The 24,406-nt window shown below is 44.0% G+C and overlaps 1 pseudogene; it reads right to left on the reverse strand.

Moving 5' to 3' along the window:
- Window positions 1–1,638: 1,638 nt before the first annotated feature.
- On the reverse strand, window positions 1,639–17,523 carry LOC145341286 (EEF1A lysine methyltransferase 3 pseudogene; annotated as a pseudogene).
- Window positions 17,524–24,406: the final 6,883 nt, after the last annotated feature.

The raw sequence follows: 24,406 nt of genomic DNA on the forward strand, positions 1-24,406 counted from the left end.
TAATGGGCTGCCCGCCCAATGTTAACAGCATTTCCCCCTTTACAATTGCATTCCCAAGTCCAGATTCGGCATGAAACAGATATGCTGCATGCTCCGCAAAGGTCTGTTTCAGTGGCTTCAACTTCTGAAGAGATAAGTTCAGAGCTTGCAAAGGCTCTCTGACGTGGATCAATGGCTGGAGCGGGGTGGGGGGTGGGCGAGGGAGGCGGGTCAGAACATGCTCTAGCAGGAGGGAGAGAGGAGAGAGACCTGATCGTTCTCTGGTGGAGGGGCGGGGAGCGAGCATTCTATGGTGGGGGGGAGGGGTGGGCGGCCCAATCATTCCCTGGTGCGGGGGGCGGGGCGGGGTGGGTCGGCCGATCAATCTCTGGTGGAGGTGGAGGCCAGATCATTCTCTGGTTGGGAGGGGTGAGGAGGAGGAGGAGAGCCAGTTCGCTTTCCGGCAAAGAGGGCGGAGGAGAAGCCCGATCGTTCTGTGGTGGTGGGGCGGGGAGGAGGAGGGAGGCCAGATGTATCTGTGCGGGGGGGGAACGGCTGCGGTGTGGAGTTCGTTGCCTGTCTGCGGGTGATTGGTGGGGGAAAGTGGGGAGAGGGTCGTGATTGGTCTGGGTGGGGAAGGGTGTGGATAAGGGGGACAGTTGTATTGTGAGGGTGGAGCGATGTCTGTGTGGGCCATCAGTCCTGCTTTTCACTACTGGGCCCCTTTATGCATTTTTTGCGTTCGGGAAGCGATGTGAGAGAGGCGTGTTTTTTTTCTCATAGCGCATGTGCAGTTCGAAGTTCCAATCATTGCTGCAGTGTCTCGAGCGCGATGAGCCCCGCCCACAGCGCAATTCAGACTCGCCATTTTTTTCAGACTAAGTGCGTTTGGGGCGCCAGAGAACAATTTCCAAGTGGGATCTGAATTGCGCCCAGATTCAGCACTTAGAATCAAATGGTAAAATCGGGCCCAGAGTGTCCCCCTAAGACACACCAGACGTGATTTTAAATCCATCTTTCTTTCGTCAATTACTTGGGATTATAATGGTGACACTAATACGTTGAATTAATAGATATTCAATCATCCCTATATGGGTATGAATTGCAAATAATGGATATGTTAAAAATTATATTTGTCTTACTTAGGCATTGCGTTAAATATTTGTCCCGCCGAGTAGAACTAATTTAAAAAACACCTTGCAAATAAGATGTAATATCAATACATTGCAAGAAATCAAATGTTAATTAAATTGAGGTCAGGGGAGGTAAACATCGAAACCTAGGTCGGTCTGGATACCTTTCGAGCCTGTACGCACCAAATTAAAATTACTTTAGACTGAAAATTAAAAACACTTTGCAACTTTTAACACAAATAAATGCTACTGCTTCATAATTCTGTGTTTCAATTCTCAGATTAAAACTTTCGCTTGTTTTGAATTTCTTCTTTCACTTTCTGATCAATATAAACAGTAGACATAACTTATTCGGATTGGTACTAAATCGAAAACTAGTTGAGGAATGCGAATTTTTTTTATGGGCTGCTGGGTAAAGTTAAGCAACTCTCATTCTGCTGAATATGAAATTTTGAGGCCCACACTCAAAGCGACTGCCACGGATCCAAGCGAATATCTCCACTGGAGCAACACCGAAGGTTTCATTCTAGGGCTTGGTCTCAGCCAGCTTATTTTCAATGATTTTAGTCATTATGTGCACGTGGACATCGGTGTCTTGGTCTCGGTAAACAACCTTGCAGTTAAAATACTGAGACAGATACTGATATCCGAAATTGATCATTTCAGGGTATATTGACATTTTGCTGGCGAAATAAATGATCGTTTTTTCATTGCTGAGGTGCAGAAGTGTGCTTACGATTAAAGGAAGACGTTCAGAACAATACATGATTTCTGCACAAAGAATGCAGTCGTAGTCTGACGGAAATGAACTGTGATCATAACCCCATGAGAGGGCACGGACTTTGATACAAGATCTGAAGGATGGAGGGACATTGAAATTAACATTCCATTCCATTTGCGGAAGAAGCTTCGGCGTGTCTGTAATCGTGACGTCGCCACCTGAAAAACGACAAAGAAGGTTACCTCTCTGCTAGTTAGGAAAAAGTTATACCTTCGTCACTCTGTCTGACCTAATGCGACCCTCATCCAAAGCTATGTGATTGACTCCGAATTGTCGTCTAAAATATGAAAGTCAACCATTTCGGGGAAGTGAAACATGAATAAATTATGTCGACCACCAAACATCAAACTAGACCCCAGCACAAGGAAAGGGAAGTCCCACCCAAAAGATCTTGCAAACTGTCCATAGGGTACCATAACACCTGGGGAGCATCACCAAAATTGGAACTATGCCTCATAACAGTCAAATATCAGCCTGAAATAGCAAACTTAAAAATCTTAACCTACAAGTAATAATTGTTGCTCTTTCCGCATTTCTGGGAATATCCTGTTGTCGTATAAACATATGAACTGACGAATCAGTGACAGGACTGCGTCACCAGCCACCTCGAGTTAACCCTACACCATGAGGACGGGCCAAACAGAGGTAGTGCAATATTTACTAACAATGCAGCAGAGGAGGCCTGTGTATCTCAGCATTGAATATGACTCGCAACAGTCCAAACAGCAGCAGGGACGTGCAATTGATTATTCAACCCTTGTTCCGTTTTGGTCTGTAGCAGGCGGCGGCATAATAGCAATACAACTGAACGGCCCACCACGGATGCTAAACAAATACTAAAGAGAAACACGGGTTAAGATCATGCCAACACTGTTGGAATGTAAGTTTACTTAACGCATTGTTTTATTTACCTCAGTAATGATGACTATGAACAAAGAACAACACAGCACAGGGAACAGGCCCTTCGGCCCTACAAGCCCGCGCCGCCCATTTTGACATTCAGTGAGTGCCTCGTTCCAACCTTTCTTCTTCCTACCGCTTTTGTCTACGCCTCTTGGACTCCACAATAAAGGGTTGCAAATTTAGAGAATTATATGTGCGCCGGATTAAGGGAGGTCTAATTTAGGGACAATTTGTTAACACCAATCAGCCTAAAAGCGCGTTTTTGGGGTGTGGGAGGAAACCGGAGCACCCAGAGAAAACCCACGCCAGCACAGGGGGAATGTGCAAACTCCCACAGACACCGACCCAAGTTGGAGATCCGACCCGGGTCCCTGTATCTGCACAGCAAACAATGGTAGTCACTGAGCTGTCGTGTTGCCGGTCAATTGGTCCAGTTTAAGCATACACTAACGACGTGAAGCACTTGACAACTTTCGAAGCAACATCCAAGAGCAGCCCTCGCATGACCCACCGTAAGTATGCCCCTTGTTGGCCAACAAGGCCGACCGAATCACCAACGGATGTAAAAATAGAGACATCAATAAACATACACAGCCTGTAGAGGCATTCATGGAAGATCCCCAGTAGCTCCACCGTAAGAGACAAGTGAGCCATAAAATATGTTGGACAGCCCTTAGAAATCTATTGATGAGCCTGAGGCTCTTGATCCTTAACTAGGACATTCTTTTGTATCCCTCTATCTCTGGTCTGCTCATGTGCCTATCTAGGTAAGCCTTAAACAACTCTAGTGTGCCTGTCTCCAGAATAAATGCAAATTCTACCAAATCCTTAGGGAAGGATACTTGCCATCCTGACCTTGACTGCTCTACATGTGAGTCCCCTGCTACACTAATATGATAATTGTTTGAAGTCCTCAGGAGTAGCCTAGGAACCATACAGTTGTATCAAACTGGGAGAGGAAAAATCAAAAAGGTGAAACCGCACAGTCAAGCATTGAGTAAGACACTGGAAAGGTAATCATAATCTTGGAATCAGGGATATTGGGACATTTGGGCTTGGTTCTCGGAGAAGTGGGACGAGTACAAATCAGATGGTTTGCACCTGGGCAGGACTGGAGCCAATGTCTTCGAGGGGGCGTTTTGTCATGATGTTGGGAAGTATATAAACTAATGTGGCACAGTGATAGGAACCGATGCAAGAAATCAGAGCGGTGTAAAGTGGGGTCAGAAACAAAAGGTATTGAGAGAAAAAGTGAAAAGCAGAGAAAACAAAGTTGAAAATCAGAAAGGGCCACGGAACAGAGTACATAGGCTGTCAGGAACTCAGTGAACAGGTCCAGTAAGGCTGAGAGGACTAAAATTGGGGCAGCACAGTGTTTCACACTGCTGCCTCACAGTGCCAGAGACGTGGGTTCGATTCTGGTTTGGGCCACTGTCTATATGGAGTATGCACATTCTCCCTGTGCCTGTGTGGGCTTCCTTCAGATGTTCTGGTTTGCTGCCATTGACCGAAGATGTGCGGGGTGAGTAGACTGGCCATGCTAAATTGCCCCTTATAACGGGGGGTCTAGCTGGGGTAAATGCATGGTTATAACGAAGAGGCCTGGGTGGGATAGTGCTTAATGCAGCATGATAAGGCCAAATTGCCTCATTCTGCACTATTCTATAAAAACACAGGGAGAATGCACAAAACAAGAACAGACAGATGGTCTGACAGAGCAAGGGAAGTCTAATTTAAAAATACATTTATTTCCATGCTAGTGCTTTAACGGGCAAGGCAGATGAACTCCAGGCATGGATGGACCCATGGCACTTGGATCTTATAGCAATTACTGAAACATGGTGAAAGAAGGGGCAAGACTGCCAGTTCCATGTTCCACAGAACAGATATTAAAGAAAATACAGAACAGGAGGTAAGAAAGAAGAGAGAGTTATGTTTTTGATTAAGGAGAACATAACGGCAGTACTGAGATGGGATAAGTCTGACAGTTCACCCACTGAGTCCATATGGGTAGAATTGAACAATAAGAGAGAGATCAGTTTCAAAGAACAAAGAAAATTACAGTACAGGAACAGGCCCTTCGGCCCTCCAAGCCAGCACCGACCATGCTGCCCGACTTAACTAAAACCCCCTATGTTTCCGGGGACCATATGCCTCTATTTCCATCTCATTCACGTACATGTCAAAACGCCCTTTAAAAGTCACTTCCGTATCCGCTTCCACTACCTCATCCAGCAAAGAGTTCCAGGCACCCACCATTTTCTCTGCAAAACATCTGCCTCGTACATCTCTTAAAATTTGCCCCTGGCACCTTAAACCTATGCCCCCTAGTAATTGACTCTTCCAACCTGGGAAAAAGCTTCTTGACTATCATCCTATTCATAGGATTGTACTGCAGGCTTCCAAAAAGGCAGCGGGAATGTTAGGAGCATATATTTTAAAAGATTACAGTTGGATGGAGAGACATTTGTTGGATGTATTCAGGAGGAATTTCTCATTCACTGTGTGGATGGACCGACTAGAGAGGGGGCAAAACTTGACCTCCGCGAGGGAAATAAGAAAGGGCAGCTGACAGAAGTCTTCGTTTAGCATCACTTGGGACTCGTGACACAATAAGAACATAAGAAATAGGAGCAGGAGTAGGCCATCTAGCCCCTCGAGCCTGCCCTGCCATTCAAAAAGATCATGGCTGACCTGTCGTGTCTCAGTTCCACATTGCCGCCCTCTCCCCATAACCCTTAATCCCCTTGCCTATCAAAAACCTATCAACCCGCGTCTTAAATATATTTAGCGAGGCAGCCTCCACCACTTCAACGGGCAGAGAATTCCAGAGATTCACCACCCTTTGAGTGAAGAAGTTCCTCCTCAACTCCGTTCTAAACTGCACCCCCTTTATCTTGAGGCTGCGCCCTCTAGTCCTACTGTCCTTTCTGAGCAGGAAGAGTGTTTCCACCTCTATCCTATCCATCCCATTCATCATCTTATATGTCTCAATGAGATCTCCCCTCATTCTTCTAAACTCTAACGAGTACAAGCCTAGTTTATTCAGCCTCTCCTCATAGTTCAACCCCCTCAACTCTGGTATCAGCCTAGTAAACCTCCTCTGCACTCCTGCCAAGGCCAAAATATCCTTGCGTAAGTGCGGCGACCAAATCTGCACACAGTACTCCAGCTGCGGCCTCACCAGTGCGCTGTACAGTTGCAGCAAGACCTCCCTACTTTTAAGAACATAAGAAATAGGAGCAGGAGTAGGCCATCTGGCCCTTCGAGCCTGCCCTGCCATTCAATAAGATCATGGCTGATCTGTCGTGGCTCAGTTCCACATTCCCGCCCTCTCCCCATAACCCTTAATCCCCTCTCTTTTCAAAAACCCATCAACCCGCTTCTTAAAAATATTTAGCGAGGCAGCCTCCACCACTTCAACGGGCAGAGAATTCCAGAGATTCACCACCCTTTGAGTGAAGAAGTTCCTCCTCAACTCCATTCTAAACCGCCCCCCTTTTATCTTGAGGCTGTGCCCCCTAGTCCTACTGTCTTTTTTGAGCGGGAAGAGTCTCTCCACCTCTATCCTATCCATCCCATTCATCATCTCATACGTCTCAATGAGATCTCCCCTCATTCTTCTAAACTCTAACGAGTACAAGCCTAGTTTATTCAGCCTCTCCTCATAGCTCAACCCCCTCAACTCTGGTATCAGCCTAGTAAACCTCCTCTGCACTACCTCCAAGGCCAAAATATCTTTGCGCAGGTGCGGCGCCCAAAACTGCACACAGTACTCCAGCTGCGGCCTCACCAATGCCCTATACAGCCGCAGCAAGACCTCCCTACTTTTATATTCAATCCCCCTCACTATGAAGGCCAGCATCCCAGTCGCCTTCCTGACCACCTGCTGCACCTGCAAGCTGGGTTTTTGCGACTCATGCACAAGGCCCCCGAGGTCCCTCTGCACCGTCGCCTGCTGCAGTTTTTCGCCACGTAAGTAATAGTCCTTCCTACCATTATTCCTACCAAAGTGGACCACCTCACACTTGCCAACATTAAATTCCATTTGCCATTTCCTGGCCCATTCGCCCAGCCTATCTAGATCCTTCTGCAGACTCTCCACACCCTCCGCACAATTTGCCGTTCCCCCAATCTTGGTGTCATCAGCAAAATTAGGACTATTACTTACATGGCGAAAAACTGTAGCATGCGACGGTGCAGAGGGACCTCGGAGTCCTTGTGCATGAGTCGCAAAAACCCAGCCTACAGGTGCAGCAGGTGGTCAGGAAGGCAAATGGGATGCTGGCCTTCATAGCGCGGGGGATTGAATATTAGTTTTGGGATAGCTATGGAGTCTGCCAAAAGTTAAAATTCTGAATTGGGGACAGGCCAATTTTGATGGTATTAGATATGAACTTTCAAAAGTTAATTGGGGAAGCTTGTTCGCAGGCAAAGCAACGTCTGGTGTGGGAGGCTTTCAAAAGTGTGTCAGCCAGGGTTCAATGTATGTACATTCATTTCTGAGGGAAGAGCAAAGCTGGCAATAGTAGAGAAACCTGGATAACTCAGATATTGAGGTTCTGATCAAAAAAGAAAGCGGCATATGACATGTATAGGTAGCTTGGATCGAGTGGATCACTTGAAGAGCATAGACATTGTCGGACTAGGGTTAGGAGAGAAAACAGGAGGGCAAAAATGGGACATTAGATTAATTTGGCAGATAAGGCAAACGAGAATCTGAAGTGCTTCGACAAGTACAAAAAAGAGAAAAGAGTAACAAGGGAGAGAGTGGGTCCTAATAAGGATCAATAACGTCATCTAAGTACGCATTCACAAGAGATGGCTGAGATCCTAAATTAATATTTCTCATTGGCATTTACTGTTGAGAAAGGCAAGGACGTCAGGGAGATAAATAATGATGTCTTGAGTGTTTTTTAACCTGGAGGCCTGTCGTCAGCGATGTGCATCAGGAAGAGGCGCTCGGTCTACTGTTATTTGTTATTTATGTTAAGGATTCGGATGAGACTTTAGGGGGCATGGTTAGAATGTTTGTAGATGACAACAAGATTGGTGGCATAGTGGACAGTGAAGAATGTGATCTAGTATTGCAACAGGATCTTAATCGATTGGGCCATTTGCCTCGGAATGGGAGATGCAGTTTAATTTAGGTAAATGTGTGGTGATGCACTTTGGTAGAGCGAACGAGGCAAATCCTTCTCTGTTAATGATAGGGCATTGGGAGGTGTTTTAGAGTAAAGACATCGAGGGGTACAGGTTCATAACTCCTTGAAAGTTGAGTCACAGGTGGACAGGATGGTGAAGAACGCATTCAGCATGCTTGATTTCATTGGTCAGAGCATCAAACACAGAAATCGGGATGTCTTGATGAAGATGCACATTAGGAAGGACACACTTGGAATGCTGTGTACAGTCCTGGTAACTCTTTTACAGAAAGGATATTATAAAACTAGGAAGAGTGCAGAAAAGATTTACGAGGATGCTATCAGGACTTGATGGTTTGAGTCGTAAGGAGAGGCTTTAACAATTTGAATTTTTTTCACCTGGGCTGTTCGATGGTTTGGTGTGATCTTATAGAGGTTTATAAAATAATAAATCATAATAAATCAGCTGGAGAGTAAACATTTTTTCCCAAAGGTAGGGGAGTCTAAAACTAGATAGCATAGGTTTAAGGTGAGGCTGGGGAGGTGCAGAAGGGTCCAGAGGGGCATTTCGTTCGCGCACAGAGTGTCTAGGACGAGTTGCCAGAGGCAGTAGTACAGGCGGGTACAATTTTGTCTTTTGGAAAACATTTGGACAGTTACATGTGTACAATGGGAATAAAGGGATTTGGGCCAAATGCAGGCAATTGGGGTTTATTTCGTGGTAAAAATGGGCAGCATGAACAAGTTGGGCATAGGAAATTACAATATGAGCTGCTGCAGTGAGATCCCGTGACTGAATTTATCGACCTCCAACACGCAAAACCTTCCTCATATGCTAGGTTTCACTGCAATCAGTGCAGAGGTTTCCCCAGGTTCACATTGACTCCAGATTTGCTAGTGCTCCTTGATGCCACAATTGGAAAAATTCTGTCCTGATATCAAGAACAGTCACATTTTGGGTTCAGATCGTATGTCCATGTTTGAACAAACTCTGTAATGACCTCAACAGCTGAGTTGCTCTGGCGGAACACCAGTTGTGCATTATTGTTCAGGTAATTCATAGAATTTCTACAGTGTCGAAGAGGACCAGTCACCTCGCGTGTTTGCATTGACTCTGCGGAACAGCACCTTAAACGAGTCCATTAATTTATCATGTCTATTCCAAATAACAGACCGATCCTTGGAAAGCACAGGGTATTTTAACATGGCCAATCAACCTAATCTGCACATCTTTAAACAAATGGAGAACGTGCAATCTTCACACACACGGGAAACGAACACAGTCCCTGGCGATGTGGGGCGGAAGTGCTAACTACTGTGCCATTATGGCAGTAATTGCTCAGTAAGTTTCAATGGGTTACACTATCAACGGCATTTCCCATCATTTTGTTGAAGATCGGAAGTGGATGATTGACCGTTAGATCTGTCCCAATTTTTGTGGACAGAACAGCCAAGCGCAATCTTCCATATTGCCGGGTTGATGCCATACCATTATCCTTGCTGGAACAATTGCCTGGGACGCAGCATGTTCTGGAGAAGTCTTCACTACTATTACCAGAAGGTTGTCAGAGCCCATGGCCTTTTCAGTATTCGATTCCTTTTGACGCGTGTTCACTCCACTTCCTTGTTTAAGGCAAGACAGACAGCTTCCGTAACGTGTTTCATTTCTCAGCATTTTATCGTTCTGTACCACAAGTGAAGGTTCATTTGATGTAGCCAGTGAACGCTGAAGAGTCTGCCTCACAGCATGAACTTACAGGACCCCTCTGGCAAAGTTCGGGGTAAGGACATTCTTGTTGGAGGCTAATCAGAGACAATTCAGTCATAGTGGTGGCTGGTGGCAATAATTGTTGGAGCAATAGTTGTGCCATCAAACTCACTGTTCATATATAAGAACAAGTGCAAGCAAAATTAACAGTGTCTAGATTCTCTAACTGGTGTCGTCCTTCCCCCGTGCTACACTAGTGCCGATAAAACTTCTTAACTCTACGTGGCCTAGCACTGTGTCTCAGTTTCTCCCCATGTTGTACGTCAGAGTAGGAGGTGGTCATCTGCCCACCACATCCTGTGGCCTGTGACGTAGTTGCTGATCGTCATCTGAAGTGCCTGAACCCTGAGAGCCCTGGCCAACTTTCAAGTGTCATGTCCGTATATCCATATCACCCTGTCCATTTGGCTGCCCCTGAGATGCCCTGGTGTCATGAAGGGTAGAGACAGAAAGCGTAGCAACAGCCACAGTCTCCTGGATGGAAGCCTAGGGCGTGGAATCTAGTTTGTCTTCCTCCCTCCGGGTTCCTGTGTGCTCTTAGTGTCACCTGGCCCTGTCAGCCTGGAAGACCACCTTCATTGTTGCCAGGGTGTGAGAGCCCTCAGTGATGATCTTGTGACTCTGCTGCCACCTGTCAATGGCAGCTGAAGGTACCCTCTGACGCTGGACCATGCTCTGCAGCCTCTTAGAAATGACCCTGTGTGAGTGGGCCATGCACTGAAAGGCTGGGGAAAAAAAGCTTGCTATGTCTCAGCACTGTCCCGCTGGGTCTCCTGCAAGGTCTCGAACCACTCAACCATAGGCTCCAGAATCTCAATAAGCCAGTTAAGACCCTGAGCTTGTCTGCTGTGATTCGGCAATGGCCTGTGGCAGAGGGACGTAATGTCAGACCGGCCTGGTGCATCTGGGTCATTTCCTGCAACACAGAACAGGAGGTTGAATGCAAAGGAGGGACAGCATTGTGGGTTACATGCCTCTTACTTGAGATATCACAAGAATTAAGTCGACGTTGCACCCTGAGCTGGTTGTCACTGATGGTGCAGTTGTCATCCACCCACGCCAGATCCAATCTTCAAAATCAGGTAGAACTCTTAAATCAAACAGATCATCCACTGTTTTCTGCCGATCCTGAATATTATGGGCATTCTTCTCTTGTGATGACAGAAGGATGCATGTAAAGACCGATGTCTTGAAACATGCAGGCTGTCAATGGGTGACCCTCAGAAGCACACCTTTTCTTAAAAAAAAAGTTTATGCATTAGCCACAAGTAGGCTTACATTAACACTGCAAAGCATACGCTGTGAAAAACTTCTAGTCGCCACACACCAGCGCGGATTCGAGTACAATGAGGGAGAAGTTAGCATAGCCAATACACCTAACTTTCACATCTTTGGACTGTGGGAGGAAACCGGACCACCCGGAAGAAACCCACACAAACATGGGGAGAATGTGCCAACTTCACACAGACAGTGACCCAAGCCTGGAATGGAACCTTTGTCCCTGATGCTGTGAGGCAGCAGTGCTAACCATTGTGCCAACGTGCTGCACCGTGCTTTACCATCAGTGACATGGGAGTAAGAGGAAAATGAGAGAGTACGCAATCGAGAAGAAGGGGGATTAGAGTGTGTGGGGGACAGTCGGAGATCGGTGGAGAGGGGTGAGAGCAAGTCTGCGATCCAAGGGAGGGAGAATCAGAGGGCATGAGGGAGAGTCTGCGATCTTTGTAGCTGCCTTTTGTCCTTTCCCCGAATTTTCCCGGCTTTACATTTAAGCATTGCTACATACTTAATCATCTCCAGTTCTGAAAGTTCATCTCTCGGAAACTTAACCTCATCTCCGCTTTCCAAAGGTACCATCTTGAAATTCCGGTTGATTGGTTTTACGCATTTTCTATTCGATTCATGCCTTACCCTTCCTTTTATATATTTTATTTTATATAATAAGTGAATCGTGTACAACGCCAGAATTGGTTGCCCGTCCCTAAAGTACCTTGAACTTAACGGCTTGCTGGGACATTTCCCGGACCGTTTAAGAATCAAGCACGGTGATGTTGTTCTGGAGTCATTTATCGGCCACAGCAGAAAAGGGTGTCAGGTATCCTTCCCTACTGGGCGTTGATGAACCATTCAGTGTTTTACGAATCGATAGTGGTTTCATGATGAATATGTTTCAATTTCAGATTTTTTTGATTAACTAAATTCAATTTTTTACAACCGCCATAGTGGAATTTTAACCCATGTCCGCATAGTACTCGCCTCGCGATCCTGTGTACAACACATTTCACTTGCCTAGAAGGACTGTTAGAATGCCCAAAATTCCAGTGCCTGAGCCCAGTTCAATCACTTTCTTACGGGCGAAACTTATCTTCTGTTCCTCAAAGTAGCGCATCAAAGCAACAGACTTTAAAACAAAATGCAAACAACAATGTTAATGATACATAGATGCTCAGACGAAGAATTGCAAAAGAAAATAACTTACATCGAAATTTTTCCACTGCCATCAACCATGCATCACTATTGAATTCATGTTTTAGGCAGCAGAATAATTAAATACATCCTCAGTTTTTCTTAAAAGCCAGTTCATATGCAAAGGCCGCACAAGCATTGGGCAGAGAACATGTTTTAATGGACGGTCGCACTGATTGTGCTACTGGCAAGACCATCCTAATGGATCCACGTTGCTATGGATCATATGTGAACCTCGCTGGAGAGAAACTTTTAACAAACAAAAACGAAAAAGCATGCGTTTTTGCTAACTGGATTTCAAGAAGTTTTGAAGTATCTGAGGGGAATGTTGTTTTAACTGGAACAAATAGAGATAGCTAAGATAGCTAAGAAATGTATCAGATCATGTTCAATATTTCAGTTTCGTAAACATTAAGCCAATTCCTTTTGTATGACTACTGTTAAGGTGTGGAGCTGAATACAGTATGAAAATTTGGATGAACAGGCCGCGGACGGTATGCCGAAGGCTCGCTAGTGTCTGCCTCACCGCCAGGGGTGGTTACCTCCAACCGTGTTTAATACTGCTCCACAAGCGGGAAACAGGCATCCTGACCCCGCCGGTGAGGACAGCAGGCATTGAGCCCCCTCCCCCCAAGAAGGTCGGGGCAAGGGTGTTGTTCCTTGGGCAGTGGCAGCCTGGCATTGATTTCCTTGGCACCCTGGCACTATCCAAGGGGCAAATTGTCACTGCCCACTGCTCAACTTGGCACGGCGCACTGAGTGCATTGTCACTGCCTGCCGAGCACAAGGCAACGCCAACGGGGCGGGTCTAGAGGAGCGGGGCATTGTGGAGGCAAGGGCCCTTGTGGGGGTGATTGGTGAGGGGGCGGCCGCTGCCACTGTGCAACCACAATTGGTGTGAGGTAGAAGAAGGAGTGCGATCGGTGCTGCTTATGGAAAAATATTGGGCCAGGGCATAATACAAAGATAAGAGGGACAGGTAACTTTGAGGAACGGGGGGAGCTGCGGAAGTACATGGACAGGTTAGTAGAGTGAGCAAAGAAATGGCAGATGGAATACAATGTGGAAAAGCGTGAGGTTATGCACTTTGGAAGAAGGAATAGAGGCATGGACTATTTTCTAAATAGGAAAATGCTTAGGAAATCAGAAAGACAAAGATACTTTGGCGTCCTTCTTCAAGATTCTCTTAAGGTTAACGGGCTGATTCAGTCAGCAGTTAGGAACGCAAATGCGATGTTTGCTTTCATATTGAAAGGGCTAAAATACAAGAGCAGGGATGTACTTCCGAGGCTGTATAAGGCCATGGACAGACCTCATTTGGCGTATTGTGAGTAGTTTTGGACCCCATGTCTAAGGAAGGATGTGCTGGACTTAGAAAGAGTCCAGAGGAGGTTAACAAGATTATTCTCAGGAATGAAGAGCTTGTCATATGAGGAACGGCTGAGGACTCAGGGTCTGTACTGGTTGGAATTTAGAAGGATGAAGGGAGATCATAATGAAACTTACAGGATACAGCGAGGCCTGGATACAGCGCTGGTGGAGAGGATGTTTCCAGTAGTATGAAAAACTAGGACACAACCTCAGGCTAAAGGGACGATCCTTTAAGACAGAGATGAGGCGGAATTTCATTAGCCAGAAAATGGTGAATCCGTGGGACAGTTTGCGGCAGAAGGCTGTGGAGGCCAGGTAATTGACAGAGATAGATTGGTTCTTGATTGATAAGGGAAAGGCAGGAGAATGGGGATGAGAAAAACATCAGCCATGATTGAATGGTGGAGAAGATTCGGTGGGCCGAATGGCCTAATTTTGCTCCTCTTTCTTATGGTCTTATATAGTCTTATGGTCGTCGAGTTGGTTTGAGATTGGATCTGACCGTAGGAGTGTGTGTGGGGTGGGGGGGGGGGAGGTCTGTCAGGCCAACGATTAGCAGGGTCTCAAGACAAGCCATCGATCTGAGGCCAGCGATGAAGAGACGGGCGATGGAGGGCCACTGTCCATGCTCCGAGCTCCGCACTGACAGACGGCGATATACGCAGTGGCCAGCTCAATATTATGCTGCCGGCCTCTCGGGTGGAATGAACCCCCCTCTAATTACCTGAACGAATCATCCTGAGGCATTCTGCATTGTTCGGAGTGTCAGAGTTTCGTGGCGCTAAGTGCGTCGGAAAACAGGCGAGAGACAATAGCGGGCCTGCACGATGGCACCGTGGTTAGCACTGCTGCCTCACAGCGCCTGGGAGCCGGATTCGATTCTCAGCTTTGGTCACTATCGGTTTGGAGTTTGCATATTCTCCCTGTGCCTGCGGGGGTTTCCTCTGGATGCTCCGGGTTCCTCCCACTCCAAAAAGGTACGGGTTATATTGATTGGCCATGTTAAATAGACGCTTAATGTCAGGGGATTAGTGGGGTAAATACGTACGGTTATGGGGGTAGACCCTGGGTGGGATTGTGGTCGGTGCAGCCTCGACGGGCCGAATGGCTTCCTTCTGCGATGTAGGGATTCTATGAAATGTACCCCTTTTTCCACCGGTTGGGCACTTAGTTTTGTTTTGAGAGACACCCAGCCCAAATTTTTGCACTTATATCAAAGCCCTAGGCTAAGTTCACAATATGCACTGGATTTTCTGACCTGCGGGTGGCCGCATTTGCCCAGAGCATGAATAAATATCAGTTTTGTAGACGCAGCGAGTATCCTTCACTTCAACTTCTCAATCTCAAGACAAATGTAAGATACACCATTTAGAGTCGATTGTAACACGTGGTATTTTGTGGCTGCCTTGCAGAAAATGGCAGCTGTTACTCCAATTTGCATCCAGTTCTCACTGGCCAATGTAGATTCGCAGCATTTATTTTTATATTTTCCTCCTTGTGTTTACTTACTGTTACGACCTCGCTTCGTCCATTGTCTTCAGCCAGAAGCCACTTCGAAATCCATGTGGCTCTTTATCCTTGAACTCTTAGGAGAACACGCTGGAAGTTTTCTTCGGGAAGAAAGTGAACAAGTCCTGTCTGAAGCTAGATTCTTATTTCTAAAGAAGCGTTGCGAGGAGTAAAGTGGCTAATACAGCTTATGAAATTTCATAAACAAGATGGGATGCAAACTTGCCTTTCCTGTAAGTTAATTGGTGGACATTTAAGAAGCCAATTATGCATTCTCCGTGCGATGTGAAAATGGAACATATATATTGTGCTGAACAAAATAATTTGTTAACTGATTGCTTCTGTCACTTTAGAAGATGGAAATGACAGAAGGGAGAACAGCAACACTGAGAAATTCTCTCAGATCAGATTAGGCTAATCCTTCACTATTCCCCACCACCCCCCTCCCCCCACCTTTTTTAAAAAATCGCCTTTAGCTTTTAACTCAATTACAAATTATTCTGATCATCTATTTAATATAACAAGCTTGATTATGTTTTTTTTATTTCCATATAGAAACATGCCGAAATCAAAGTAAACCCTAATTTCTCCTCACCTCGGTGCCATTATGGTATCAATTTCCTGCTCTCAAATAAGACATGCAACCGCGGTCCTCCCTCAATAGAAAAATGCTGATCTATCGGATGAGCCCTTTACAGCATTTTGGGAAGCCGCCTTCGAAATCATGTTCATCAGTGCACCAATACCACTTAGTTCCGATAGATAATGTGACGATATTGTGCCTTTAAAAAAAAAATTTACTCATGCTTCTCTGCAGGACATTTAAGCAGTCCTTGGGATTTTGCCGGCATCATGTTGTCTACAGCCCCGGAGTCCTTTATTGTATTGGCGCAGCATAATTAACATCGTGTTTGTTTTGATTTGAATCAATGCAATGCTCTGTACTTTTAAAGTTCCCCTGGGATTGCAAGGTCGAGCTTGATTGAGACGATTGACGTGGCATATCATACAAATGTTTTAAGTTTTTTTGACACATTAAAACTGCAATGAAGTTACTGTGAAAATCCTCTAGTCGCCAAACTCCAGCGCCTGTTTGGTTACACGAGGGAGAATTTAGCATGGCCAATGCACCTAACTAGCAGATCTTTCAGACTACGAGAGAAAACCGGAGCACCCAGAGGAAACCACACTCACACGGGGAAAGTGTGCAGACTCCCCACAGACAGTAACCTAAGCTGGGAATCGAATCCAGGTTCCTGGTGCTATGAGGCAGTACTGCTAATGACAGTGCCACCGTGCCACCTATATGACTGGGTCAAGCTTTGCTTCATACAGAAAGCTAGTATTAGTTTCATTTTTAGAAGCTGTTTGGAGCTGAGACAATCAATAATATTTTGCCTCCTCTTTGGAGTTGGAGTTTCTACTGTATAAGTGGCTGTTTAGATGCTGCTTTTGAGCTAAGGGAGAGCAGTCTCTCTCTCTCTCTCTCTTCCGCTCTCTGAAGCCTGGGGACTGGAAGCTGCCAGGCATTGGATTTACCTCTCCGAGGATTTGCTGTTTTCAGGACACAATCTTCTGTGAAAACTGCTGGCTTGATTTTCTGCCCACTTGCGGATATTTGTTTTAGTGCTGACTAATTCTGAAGAAGGGTGTACGTCTATCGGTTCATAGAATCATAGAATCCCTACAGTGCAAAAGGGAGCCATTCGGCCCATTGAGTCTACACCGACAACAATCCCATCCAGGCCCCATCCCCTTAACCCCACGACTTTACCTCTCTCCTCCCTCTAACCTTCGCATCCGGGGGACACTAAGAGGCAAATTAGCATGGTCAATCTACCTAATCTGCACATCTTTTGGATTGTGGGAGGAAACCAGAGCACCAGCAGGAAACCGACGCAGACATAGCGAGAATGTGCAATCTCTACATATATAGTCGCCCAAGCCAGGAATCGAGCCCAAGTCCCTAACACTGTGAGGCAGCAGTGCTAACAAATGTGCTACCGTGCCGCCCATATTGCTTTACCTGAGAGCAACAGACATTTTTAGTTATTAAGTGTTGTGCTGTGTCATGTTTAAGGCTTGTAATTGGTAAAGGTTATGCTAATTATTTTTGATATATTCTAACTGTATTCTTAAATAAACTTTGTTTGATGAAAGTTTCCTGCTGGGTCACTTGGAGTGACCCCTACATGGAGTGAGGCGACTTATGCTCACACTGTCAGCATCACAGGTAGGTTTTAGGGCCTAGACCGACATCACAAAGCAGTTGGGAGTCTCTGCCCTGGTCTTAACAACAAAAAGAACTGAACTTACTGCGTCCCATACTATAGCACCAAACCCTAATTCAGCCAACGAGGATATGCCGATGTGTAAAGTGAAACCGCACGCCGTGTAGCACTGATGGTTAACGATATTACATTTTCCTGGAAGAAATTCAGCCTTATCGTTTTTCTGCAGATTCGCCATCCTCCTCTCCGTTGTTCCAGTGCGATGCTTGTAATGTTGATAGAGCTCGGCAGATTATGGTAGATCTCTGAAGCTTTCGGGCTGATCTTCAATAGGAAACTGATAATCAAAATAATTCTTATTAAAAATAGCGCCACGGAGAATGTTTGGATACATCTATTAATTTCATTTTCGTTCCGCCGGAAAACTGGACAAAGTTCACCTTCGATGCCGAAGAACAGACAAAAATAAATTACAGTATTGACAGGATGAAGAGGCCATTTGATCCAATCGGTTTACGTCGGAAATTATGTTTAGCAAGAGCCTCCTCCATGATCACATCTGCTATTGGGACGTCACCGATTTTGCTTCCTTTCGTGTGTCTATTTAGTTTGCTATTTATTCTGAATATCGGCGTCACCGCAGCTAACTGAAGCATTAAATCATTGAGGTCACAAGAAGACATATAAAGTTCTGGGAATCACAACTCATCGAGCAAAGATTGCGCTTGGTGATCCAATACCTATTTTATGTTGAGAAAATAACAGTCTGAAAACAATACCGAGTTAAAAATAAAGAAACGGAATTCACTGTTGCGGAACAATTGAAGTCGAAATTCCAAATATGCAAAGGCGCCAAATGCTATTGCGAAAGCGACAGCTAACTGGTGGCCACATCAAGAAGCGTGATCAATTGGTCAGTAACAGGCAAATATTGGGATAGTACACTATGACAAGGAACATGCCGAAAAACAGTCGGAATTTGAGTAACTCCTGGTAATAATGGACTGAAACAAAACAAAGAGAAAATGAGGCAAAAGGGAACGTGATACACAAGCAAAGGTGGAATAGCATATTAAATAAGGATAGACGGGAAAAATCTTTGGTGAGGAATTTTGGGAGAGGCACCGAGAAATGATTGCTGATTTTCTACAAAAAGGCAGTCTAAATCCCTCCTTAAAGCCGTAGCTGACATTGACAACAAACCTGATATGTCGTCATAAGCGCTTGATCTTCGATCTGCAATAAAATGAAATGAATTGCACAGAAACATTGCTTGAAAAAAGAAAATCGCCTCAGGCACCCGGAGCTGCTGCAAAAGTTTTAACTGTCTTTAGCCCTTTGTGTGCCCCACACACTGACAAGGAACCACATGAAAACCCAAGATAATTAAATAACATTTAAAGTTACTTTGACATACAAGCATTCAAACAATACATTTTGACAGAACATTGTGGTCAAGGTCCGGTGAGTTATTTTTGGCTTTATGTACACATACAGAGCGTGAAAGTTACTGACCGACCTGTTTGCACATTATCATTAATTCGAAAGTGGATTCAGGAAGCCCAGACAGACAATTAGACAACAGTTGCAGGTAATTAGAATAACGTTTGAATGTAAAAACGGTGAAACAAACAGAAAATACATGAAGGTATAGAGGTAGTAGGTTATATGTGGGAAGATATAATACGCGGGAGGAAAAGACAGACAGCCACAAAGAAGACTAATACTTGTGTGGAAAAAAATCCTCTGATCTTCTAAAGAAAATACTGCGTATATTTCATTGAGGCGAATTTGAGATCCGGCATTGGGGTGAATGCTTCTGAATTGGATAAACGCGTTTTTAGGCTGAGAAAGGCCCTTTTTAATGAGCAATGCGATCAAAAGCCTCAGGCAGGAAAATAGAGCTGAGGAATGTCAGATCAGATTGGTCATGATCATTATAAAATGAGCAGACTCGCTGTATCGAATGGCCTAATTCTGCACTCACGTCTTATGGTCATTAGAGGAATGTGAGGAAGGCCGTATTTCCAGAGGAACCGAGTGGAGAAATGATTCGATTCGTGCAAACCTTCCAAAATGTGATAAACATGACGAGGAAATTTGTTTTCAATTCATCTAAAAGAAAATCAAATGGTCATAAAGGACTTGGATGCTACTTTTACAGGGTGAACTATTCGTAAAATGTTGGCTTTTCTGCCAGAACAGGTGTCTGGGGAGTATGATGCAATCAAGAAAGGTACATGGTGTGCTTTTGAGTTTGTAGCAGAAATGTTTCGGAATAGAACAAAGAACAAAGAAAAGTGCAGGACAAAAACAGGCCCTTCCGCCCTCCAAGCGGATGCCAATCACGATACCCTAATTCAGCTACAAAAAAAAAGCCTTCTGCCCTTACACAGTCCACATCCCTCTTTTCTTCCCAATCGCATAGAAACATTGAAACATAAAAAAAATGTGCAGCAGTAGGTTATTCGCCCCTTCGGGTCTAGACCACCATTCAATATGATCATGGTTGATCATTCACTTTCAGTGTCCCACTCTCCTTTCCTCTCCATACTCATTGACCGCTTCAGCCACAAGGGCCACGTCCACCTTCCTCTTGAATAAATTTGACGAACTGGACATGACAGCTTTCTGTGGTAGAGAATGTTACTGATTCATAATTCCCTGAGTGAAGAACTCCTTCCTCATCGCGGTGCTGAATGGCTTACCCCTTATTCTTAGACTATGCCCCCTAATGCATTTTCCCACATAGGGAACATTCTTCCCGCATCTAGCCTGTCCAGTCCCATCAGGATTTTATATGTTTCTGTGAGATCCCCTCTCATTCTTCTAAATTCCAGTGATGACACGCCCAGTCGGTCCAGTCTCTCTTCATGTGTCAGTCCTGCGATTCCCGGAGTCAGACTGATGAACCTTTGCTGGATTCCCTCAATAACAATAATGTCCTTCTTCAGACAAGGAGATCAAAACTGCACACAATATCCAAGGTAAGGCCCATAAAGCCCTACCTAACTGCAGAAAGACATCCTTACTCAATAGATATCCTATACTCAAATCCTCTTGCTATGAAGGTCAGCATGCCATTAACTTCCCTCACTGCCTGCTCTACCTGCATACCAACTTTCAGCGACTGTTCCACCATGACATCCTGGCCACGTTGCAGTTCCCCTTTTCCTAAACTGGCACCATTCAGATAATAATCTTCCTTCCTGTTTTTGCCACCAATTTTGGTCCACTCTGCCAGCCTATCCAAGTTACCCTGCAGCCGCTGAACATTCTTCTCAGAATACACATTGTCACGCAGCTTAGTGTCGTGTGCAAATTTGAAGCTATTTCATTGAATTCCTTCTGAAAAAGACGTGTTTATTCCCACTTTCTGCTTCCTGTCTGCCAACAGTTCTCGATCCACTTCAATGCCATGAGTTTTAATTTTCCTCACTAATCTGTTGTGTGGGACGTTGTCAACAATCTTTTAAAAGTCCAGACACATAACACCCATTAGTCACTGTCGCCCACTCTGCTGGTCACGTCCATAGATGTTCCAGAAGATTTGTCGAGAAAGATTTCCCTTCAGTGAATCCATGCTGAATTGGACCAATCCCGTCACTGTTTTCCAAATGCTCCGTTGTGACACCGTTAATAAATGACTGCAGCAATTTCCCCACCATTGCTGTCAGGCTGACCGGTCTATAATTCCCTGCTTTCCCTCTCCTCCGTTTTTTTTTCAAAAATTGGGGTTACATTAACTACCCCCCAATTCACTAGAACTCTTCCAGAGTCTATAGAATGCTGGAAAATGATCGCCAATGCGTTCACTGTGTCTAGGGCCACTTCCTTGGGCCACTTCGGAGATGCAAAGCATCAGGACCCGGGGACCTGTAGGCTTTTAACCCCAGCAATTTCCTCGAAACAATTTCATGAATAACAAGGTTTTCATCCAGTTCCTCCTTCGTGCTAGGCCCTCTGTTCCCTAGTAATTCTGTGTCATCCTTAGTGAAGGCAGCTCCAAAGTATTTGTTCAGCTGATCTGCCATTCCTTGTTGCCCATTATGAGCTCGTCTGATTCTAACTATAATGGACCTATATTTATGTTCACTAGTTTTTTTTTCCTTCACATGTCTGTAGAAGTTTTTGCAGTCAGCATGTTTCCTGCAAATCCACTCTCATATTCTATTCTCTACTATCGAATCTTTGTCTGCCTGCTGCAGAACCCTTTGTCTTCCTCTGCTAGGTTTTAATTTTTTCCCAGTCCTCATGTTTGCAGCTTTTGGAGCCAATTATATGCCTCTTCGGCTTTAACACTATCCCTGATTTCCCGTGTTAGGCGTGGATGAGCCGCCTTTGCAGTTTTGCTCTTACGCCAGACAGAGAAGTACAGTTATTGAAGTTCATCCATGTGTTCTTTAAATGGCTGCAATTGCGTATCCATTGTCAACCCATTAAGTGTGCTTTGCAGCTTTGTTCACGATTCTTTGTAGTTTTTGTGTCGACTTGGACAGAGCAGAAGCCACGCAGAGCAGTGATACAACTAGAAGAAACACTTTCTATAGCAGGGCTTTATGGGAGCCGTATTCTGGGTATTGTGTGCAGTTTTGGACTCCTTGTCTGAAGAAGGACATCATTGCTACTGACGGAGTCCAGCGAAGATTCATCAGGCTGATTCCTGGAATGGCAGGACTGACACATGAAGAGACACTGAATCGACTGGGCTTGTAATCACTAGAATTTGAAAGAATGAGAGGGGATCTATTAGAAACGTATAAAATATTGATGGAAGTGGACAGGCTAGATGCGGAAAGAATGTTTCCGATGTGGAAAAGTGCAGAAAAGTGCTGGACACAGTCTCCGAATAAGGGGTAAGCCATTCAGCACAGAGATGTAGAAGGAGTTCTTCATTCAGAGAGTTGGTGCGAGTCGTAGCGGACGTGATAAACTTCCTTCTCCTCCTGAGAAAATAGAGGTGTCGGTGGGTTTTCCTGGAGGGACCAGGGCAAGATTTTGGTGATTTGGACATCTAGAAACTTGAAGTTTTCGATCATATTCACGTTATGCCTGTTGATGTAGGCAGGGCATGTTTTATGTCGTCGCATGATGATTTGTTAACTCTTAAAGCAAGCATGTCATTTGCCTTCTTAATCACCTTGGCCACCTGTGTGCAGCCGTGTTTATTGAACAGAGAATCGGCACGCTCAGATCCCTCTGTATGTTAACATTGCCCTTTACAGTATATTTCAAACTTTAGCGTGAGCTTTGTTCCCGGGCTAAACGCCTGTCTTCCTTCCTCAGTTCATTACCAAGTAATGTTTTGAAGCGAGGTAAGCCAAGGGAACTGTATTGTCGAACATGAGGCAAGGCTAAAATCTAACTCTGGAGTAGAAAGGCGGTGTTCATCACGTTTTCGACCGCAACTGACTAAGAGCGACTGAATTAGCAGGGTCAATCATTAGATTGAGAACAGGACTTGTTAAAGCCATTGTTTTTTTTCTTGTGGAGTACTAATTTCGGGCAGTATATGAAATGCTTTACAATTTGGTTTAACTTCAAAAGGGCCGAGAAAGTGCTAAAAGTATTAAAATTCAAGTTTGCGATTTCTTGAATTTAATTTATTTTAATTCCATTATAGTTTCGAAGAAAGAATCATGAAGGCGACTGTCTTAATCTGTTTTCTTTGTTTTATTTATTTTATTTAAATGATTTATTTTCATCCAGTTTAAAATGTTGAGTTTGAATGAAAGAGAAATGTTGCAGAATGAATGTTGGAAGCTTCCACGTGTGACTGAGTGTTTAATAAAGTGGTTGTGTACATGTTTTTGTTGTTGTTCGTTTTAATGTTCTTCTCTTAATTGTGATTTTAAAATAATGGGTTTGATACAGAGTTTAAATAATAATTGGAAATTTGATTGGATTAAATTGATTTTTTTTTAATTCTTTGACCTTTCAACATAATCAAAGGCCATGATTATGCTGTGGTGATATAGGATATGTATATATAATATGTATGTAGAAAGTAATTTTGATTTTTTTCTGGAAAGGAGAGTGAAATTTTAAAATCAAGGTACATAAATTGGAGTTTGAAATAACAAATTTGAATTTTGAACGATCTAGGATTCAAATTGTGACAAGAAAGGATTTAAAATTTACAGGGAACCATGTGCTCCTTTCTTTTCCTTGAAGAAACCATGACATCATCAGACTTGAATGTGTTTTGTTTCTTGTATTTTCTTAACTTTCAGAGATTTCACCATTTCTGTTCCTAATTTGGTGAATAAGAATTTATATACATTGGGGATCGTGAATTTTATTTTCATTTTTGTTTTTAACTCGACAGAAATTTCGAGCCCAAGACCAAATTAACTCATTTGGCTCCAAGCCAAATTTTTTTTTTTTTGCATTTTGTTTTAAATAGATGGCTCGTGAATAACAAGTCTGGCAACTTCAAGATTTTATATCACAACCGGGTGATGAATGAGATCTGAAGAGTTTGGCTCATTCCGATTTTTTTAATTGTTACCTTTTTAATTAAAGTGATTGGTTTTAAGCATTATAATTTCTGACATTTAATTGATTGAGTAAGTTGAGTGCATAAAACAAGCAACTCATAAATGGGGAGGTACCTAAATTCTAAAGGGGTAAATAAGATTAATGTGGATAAATAATGGTTTATGTTGTTAGCATTTGAATCTGGAATAATTTTACAAAGTTTGTTTGTTTTGTGAGTTTTTTATATTGATTAATGTTATGTAAGATAATGCACATGTTCACATATAAAGTCCGTTTGATTCAATATACCTAAATGCTAATAAGTTGGGAGATAATTTTCTGTGAAAAATTAAGGGCTCTGGAGAGTGTCAATGGCATTACAACATATGACAGGATTTCTCCTAGTGTTCATTTATGTAAGGTTATGGAAGATAAAATGCTTAGAAGAGGGACAAATAAACAATTTGTGTAAATCATGTTTTTCATAAATAAAAATTGGTTGAAGTGATGGAGGAGTTTCTTCTGTAAGTTGTTAAACTGTTAGAAAATATTTTGAACAACTTCATACTTGTACTTTGGGAACATTGGGTTAATCAAGCTGTAAAAGAGTACGGCATGTGCACAAGTTTTCCTATAAATTT

Source organism: Carcharhinus amblyrhynchos, chromosome 3, assembly GCF_965287045.1.
Source record: "Carcharhinus amblyrhynchos chromosome 3, sCarAmb.v2.hapA, whole genome shotgun sequence".
NCBI lineage: Eukaryota > Metazoa > Chordata > Chondrichthyes > Carcharhiniformes > Carcharhinidae > Carcharhinus > Carcharhinus amblyrhynchos.